The sequence below is a fragment of the Athene cunicularia genome, assembly GCF_003259725.1.
Source record: "Athene cunicularia isolate RWA chromosome 3 unlocalized genomic scaffold, athCun1 chr3_part1, whole genome shotgun sequence".
NCBI classification, from domain to species: Eukaryota; Metazoa; Chordata; class Aves; order Strigiformes; family Strigidae; genus Athene; species Athene cunicularia.
Window position 1 is genome coordinate 71,220,106 of NW_020799097.1, and position 7,434 is coordinate 71,227,539.

Below are 7,434 nucleotides of genomic sequence, written 5' to 3' on the forward strand. Positions count from 1 at the left end.
CCCCCCGAAGATTTTTATCCTAACTTCTGTCAAAAAGTATGCCAGATATTTTGCAATGACTTCTTAATCTCCTTAGCAAGTTTTACCTTAACAAACATGTAGATTCAGTTTTATAAATATACTCAGTACAATGTTTTTTCTGTGTTTTGTGGTGTTGCTGGGAAAAATTCTCCTCCCAAAACGTGTGGTCAAGCAATACTTAAGGCTAGGCAACTACAAATGAAGCTGTTCTAAATTTGAGAGGCAAGTTGGGAAAAGCTCACAGTTCAACAGCTGCCCACTGAAAACATAGAGACAAAGACTGGTCTACTACTTCATTTCCAAACTGGCTAACATGAGAATAATAGCAGAAATTACTACAGCTGGATACAAAAAGGATTGGTGGAGTACAGAAACTAGCAAGTTATAGAGAAGTTAGAAACATCTGACATTTGGAAATGAGCTAGACTTAATGACATTCAGGTAGCATACTTGGGAAACTGCCTGTGGCAGGCTGCATTAACAGCTATCTTTGAGAAGTAACAGAGAACGAATGAGTGAAAATCTGGCTGAAGGACAACACCCTGAAAGTAGTTATTAAAACCCAAGACTCTTAAACTGGAAACAGAAAAATGCTGCAGTAAGTCAAGGGGATGTGGACTGGCCACCACTGGAGATCTCCAAGAGCAGATTAGGCAGGCACCTGACAGGAACCACCCAGGTGTTGCTCCACTGCTTTATTGCTTTAGAACTGACCGGCAAATTAAACCAGCTCCTACTCCTGCCCTATTTCTTTTAATGATTTTTTTTAATCAAGCAAACTTCTCCTGGGTGTTGTTCTGGGTCCTATCACTAAATATTCTCATTCATGACTTGAAAAAAATGCATTAAAGAGTACTGATATTAAATTTTATAACAGTACCAAATGAAGGGATTTGACATCTGCTGAAACTCTGGGGTGAACACAAAGATAATGAACAATTAAAGAAATGGTCTGAAGACACAAGATGCAATTCAGTAAAAACAAGCATAAAAACTTCAACTTTGGTAAGAGCAACATCTTTACAAAAGCAGAACAGAAACAAAGGGGAAACTGCAGAGAAGAGCGTGGGGAGATGTTATAGGAGGTGAATACCAATTCCCTTCCTTCGGATCTCTTAGAGCACTCTGAAAACTTCTCAGGAAGATCTTTCCCCTCCAGCTGAATGTACAGTGACAGTTTCGCTAGCTTGGCAATAAGTCTGCTTGAACTGTTAGATGAAGAAACTTTTTAAGGCTTAGGATTACTCTGTTTTCCCCTTTTCCTCCTGTGATAGACAGTGTGAGAATAATTGCTTTCATCAGAGAAAACTTTTTTACTTCTACCCTACAGAATGCATGATGCATAGGAAGAAACTGTGGGACAAAAGATGGTGGCAGAGCCATGACACTTCCCCTTTCAATGCGCACGCTCTCCCCTGCCTGGAGAGCAGCACACCAAATGCAGGAGACCTCCTTCTGCACATCTGAAGTACAGGACTGCAACTTCAGCGATAAATCTTTTCTCTACAGGCTCTCCTTACCAAAGTGACGACAATTTAAAGATGAGGTTGAAGGCTGGACAAAGAACATAATGATGAAGCTTCAATGAAGACCCTGTCAGATGTGAGGCCTCTTAATCTCACTTTACTCTGCCATTCAGGCTATAAACTCCAGGGAATCTGTATCTGACTAGACACCTTCTCAGATAATACAAGTTTCAAGAGTTTCCTATTACAACGATATCAGACATCAGCTCTGCTCTTTTGCATGACGTTTTTCCAGAGACAAGGATTATTTACACTTAACCTAATTTGCAAGCTTTATTCCTGTTCATTGCATTTATGCAGATATTTTCAGATACACCTCTCTCTTTCCACCCCGCACAGGCAATCTTGAAAAACAGCATGTCAATGAATTTTGGAAAACACCCAGCTGGCAAGTCACCAGTTATTCAATGAAGACTTTTATTACTATTATTATTAAGTACTACACAGCAAATGTTGTCCAGAATGGGTTGTTTGTTGGGCATTTGAAGTTCCTGTCCCTGGAGGCACACTTCCAAGAAGCTGCCTAGGTCTGTGGTCTGACCCCAGAGGCACCTTCCTAGTGGAGAAAAATGAACACACTTCACAGACAACTGGTCACATAAAGCTCTAAGAATTATTCATACTTTTGTTGTGCTAAAGCCAAATGAGTTTTTCTTGCATGTGCTTTCCACAACAACTCTTGAGTCATATGGTTGCTATGATTTTATCACACTTCTTTGCAGAGGCAGCTGCATTTAGGATAATGGACCCCCATATGAAGTAAACCACAAGATCAAGTTGTATGTCTGTAGTTTTCCACTTCCTTCACAGTTCAGGTTCTCTTCTATCTGATCTCAAAAAGTACAAATGAAAATAAGAATCTTTCTACAAGTCTGTCTCCTTTTCCTCCTCTCTACCATTTTTGTGTGCCATAAGAGAATCACTGTAAAACCCTTCCTTATGATTATATACCTCCTGAAAAGCAAGAGCACTCTATGTAAGAAGTGGCTATTTTTGTATGGCTTTCTTCTCTGAAGATAAAATTTTAAAAAATTAAAAATTGTTTTATTATCTTCCCATCCTCAAAAGGTTTAACTGGCACAAAATAGCAAGTAGCATTTCTTGTCAAGGTCTGTTAGAAGCCTGTAACTGCAAACCAGAATATATAAGTAGGTCAGATAAGGAACATATTGTACTTCTATGAGCTATTTCTTCTTTATTACACATTAGCATAAAGTTTTATTAATCTCTATCACAAAAAATACTAAAGCTTCAGATGGCTTTCTAGACTTCAATATGATTTAATACAAGTATTTTCCATCACTATAACTGCTTTGGCCAAAGTGCTCAATTTTCACACTATCCAGCTACTAGCTTCTTCTCATGACGACATTTGAACTCCTTTTCTACCCCTGTCTCAAACAGATGAATGTGACAGACAAAAAGATTTCTCAGTCCAAGTGCTTTGTATTTTAGGAACTTCTATACTGGAATTGCATGTTTCAAAGTAAGAGTCAAGATTTAGCAACCACAGAGCATTGGACTTGGCTTAAACTCACCTTTCCATTTCAGCACTCTTATCTCCTGCAACTGTAAATGGACAGGATTAACCCCATTCCTGTCATCCCAACACCTTGCAATACACAGCTTCTACTTCCGATTTCAGCCTTTACTGAGAAGAGTAATTTTAGTACATGGAATAGGTAACTTAAAACTCAAATGTTTCTCAAATAATTTTATTCTACAAAGCACTGCAAGTGCCCAGCAAAAACATGATTTCTAGAAAGACAACTTTTCCTGCCTTCTGCCTCATTTCTCATCATCGTAAACAAGATTCGTATCCATTTTTGTACGAGTGCATGATTTGTTAGATTGATCCTTAAAACATTCTATAGGATGCATTATGAAAAAATAATTGAATGTAGTTATAAAAACTTTTGTTCTTCAAAATCTAATGCTATCCTTATTACTGAAGTCCAAGACCCACAGCACATACTTTAATTGACTTTATAAATGTATCCAGCAGTAAATATAAATGTGTACTGCTGTTTTTTCCCAGATTGTAAACAGCAAAGATTTGGCTATCAATCCACAAGCATTTAGTAAGCTTTTAATAAATTTGAGTGAAAACATTTGGAAGACAATGTACTCAAGAAGAGTTTTCAGATGTATTGATTAATTCTCGCAACCTTAAGCTCTCCAATGAGTAAAACTGTCTCAAAAATGTGAGCAATTACAGGTTCTGCATTAACATCTTTATGCTAAAATGGTAACTACACTGGATGCAGCATCATAAAACCACACAAGCAGTCCAAGTTTCATCAACCTCAGCAGAAGTCTTCAAATTGGCAGTATTTCTCTTCTGCTCTCAACCTGTTCCAGAAAGATTTGCACTTTTTATATATACTACTCACCTAACTGGTGAGGAGTTCAAATTGGAGGTACTAAGAAGGTCTAAAATGCATTTTGACTCACTTAGATAACTGTTTATTTAGGACTGCTCTTGGGTGTTTTGACCACTTACGAACCCTGAGATGCAAACATTCACCACTGGTAACAATTACCTAGGCGTGCTATTTCTTTTTATATAATTTTCCTGTGTTTTATTTAGCTTGGAGAACCACATCAGGATGTCAGCACTAAGATGTGGTAGTTTAATAGATCTCTTACTGCTACTCACTAGCCCTCCAGCAGACCATGCTTCTTACAACAGACATCCTAAAATATATGAAAAACATCTGTGCCATTTAGACTATCACAATATAGTAGCCATTATCTAAATTCAGTTTCTCAGTGTACACATGCATTAAGAGCATTTTTTTTTTTTTTACTATATCTACATTTAACTATATAAATAAATATCAGCAATAATCTCTGCTTTGCTTGAATAGTCAGGAGACTCCTAATCAATAGGAAATTAGTTGTTAAAAAAAGTTAAAGGTATTCATATTGACACATACTACAGGACAGTATAACTGAGATGTATTATTGCATTATATTACTAGGTGGCGTATTATTTTTAGGACATATCTGTCAGCCTTCTTCATACTCTTCTCTGTAAGAGTAATAATGCTTTTTTTAAATGCCAGAACTTTATGGCAATACTTTTAAACTTTTGCTGAAAGGTGAAAATACGCTTTTTGTTCTAATTGTATAGCAGGAAGTGTGGTGTAATTCTACATTTCACAGGGTTATTTCAGCAACAGTATTTCATTTCTACAAATTTTCATTGAACTTGGATGAGATACAGAATAAAGAAATTGTAGCATAGTGAAATTAACATTCAGATACATGAGAAGTGCAATTCTTTGTTCTTTATTCTGTATTAGAGCCTGCATTTCTGAGAAAGATGACATTTCATCACCAACAATAGAGAGGTCTACCTAGAGAAATCCAGAGACTTATTGGTTACCATAAAAGAAAGCTTGATGACCCTCTAGGGCTAAACTAGAGGCTACTGCTTAATGTTAATCTAACTGCCAAGAGCAGCACTTGTTAATACTATTTTACAAAAAGTTCATGATTAATTAACTACTAAACGTGGGTTCTTCTCATTTTCTTGCACCTGAGAAAACAAGAATACAAGAAAATTCATCTTATACAAATGTAATACATAAGAAGTATCTTCTCCCCTATGAAAAAGTTTATAAAGTTGTGGGTTTTTATATATTACAAGCTTTAATACTAACTTACATACTACTATAGCTCAGTTTAGTCTTATGTGCTGTGTGTTTTCTTAAGTAAAAACAGTCTTACAAGGCAAGATGATTCAGATCTCACTCATTAATTTTCTTATGGCTTTGTCTTTCTTCACGTGGGATTTTCATCTCTCACAGCAGAGGTTCTCTGCTGTGTACAGTACAGTAATTCTGAAGTTAAATTATTGAGTTCCCCAGTCAGCAACACATTGAAAAACCCACTTCTCATGAGCAAGCCCCATTTAGCATAACTGATAGTCTTTACTCAAGAGATGTATAATAGAGATGTGTTCACACAAGCACCACAGAAACAAAATCAAATCTCATTCCACATATTGAAGTGTTTGTTGCTCATGAGTTTTGCTTTGAGTGTTTTTTTTTCTTTTGTTTTGGGGTGTTTTTTTTGTTGTTTTTTCTTTTTTCCAATGCTTATGTTTTAAAGCCATCTAACAGATTGGATACCTTGCCCCATGAAAGAAGAGGGTAAATGCTCAGATTTTTCTGAAAAAAAAATAATGGTCAGGTACCTAAAAATTAAGGAATGTAGCATCTCCAGACAGAGAAACAATGGTCTGCAGTCTAAAAATCATCAGGACAGACAACTATGTGGATAATGCCTGCAGCACTGATATTAGTTACTCGTGGAGAATTTAACACTTCTGTGGATTGCCCTGACCTCTGTTCCAGAGAAAGATGGTACCTTCTGATGAATACTAAACTCTCCTTTAAACTGCATCTTGTGGAAAAGGGATTCTGTTTCAAACACCACCCAAAAATGTGTATAATGCCAACAATAAATTTGTTTCAATCTGAAGGCAGCCTTCACACTTTAAAGGAGCACATTTGACTGAAGGGCACTGCCCCAGCAGCAGGCACAATTTGCTACCCTGCTATGAATGTGAAATAACCTTTCGACAACGGTTGTAGCAGATTGTTCAGTGCTTCAGTGTCTTTGGCCTGACAATGCTCTAGGCTTTGGGACACGCGTCAGGACTTTCTTTGGCATTATTTGCCTTTCTAGCCCTCAAAAATTCATCTCAAACTTCCTACCACAAGTCATTTTGTTCCAGGTCCTGACATCCTTATGGATCCATGATCAGCAGCTCTCATGCTATGGTGAGCCAGAGTGTCAGCTCCTCAGCTCCCCTAACTCCAAACAAAATACAGCTGTGAAAATACCTCCTCTCTGCTGCTGCTGCAAATTCACACAAGCCATTTAAGAGGTCTCCACTGTTTTCTTCTCATTTCCCACAGCAGTTTCCACTGTATTACATTATTTTCCAATCAAGAGACCTCCAGAACTTATTTTTGTCAAACACCAAGAAACAATGTAATTCCCCTAAGCTGCCTTCTTAAAAATAGTATATTATTTTTTTTATTCACATTAAAACAAATAGTTAAAGAAAAAAATCCCACATCATTCTAGGACAGACTTCTGGCACTGAAAATGTATCAGTCCAAACTCTTGAAAATTAGGGAGTTGAAAATGGGGCCTTAAGGAGGTAAAACTGGGGTAGAAACCTTGACGAAATGCTGTGGCACTGGAATTACCAATATTCGTATTTCAGAAGGCAGCAGTGTATTTACTCAGGCTGAAGTGTGAGTTCACAGCCAAGGCACAACCAATAAAGTGCTTCAAATGACCCAACTGGGCTCAGAGCTCATACTCCCATGCCAGGCAGTTTTCCTCCCTTCTTCGCAAACCTTCCTTAAAGTAAGACAAAACACTGTCACTTCAAATGTCCCTAACAGCAATTTTTTCTTCAGTCATCTTCAAATCCAAATCATTGTTTGACATACTTTGTAAGAGCCATTATATAACTAAACTTCTCTAAAGTCCTGCAAAGGTTTATTTCAGTGCTGTAGCTATTGGAAAGCCATGAAAGCAACTGATGAAGGAAGTTTTACACCAGGAACACTTGCAGGATTGAGCCACCAGATTAGCACCTCTTTGGAAAGAGGATACAGCCTTCTGACATGCTCATGTAGGGCCCAGCACTCATTACCTTCACAATTAACTAAAACTCATCAAATTTCCAACATCCCTAGAGTTTATTATTAATTTATTTAAGTCCAGGACTTCACATACTCCTATACTTTTTACTCTCTTCGGGATGGAAACAAGCATTGCATTTAGTTCCTAAGAAACCCTGAAATATGCTGCCATTTTAGTTCTTGGAAATTTACAGGAAGAGGCATAAATACAGTGC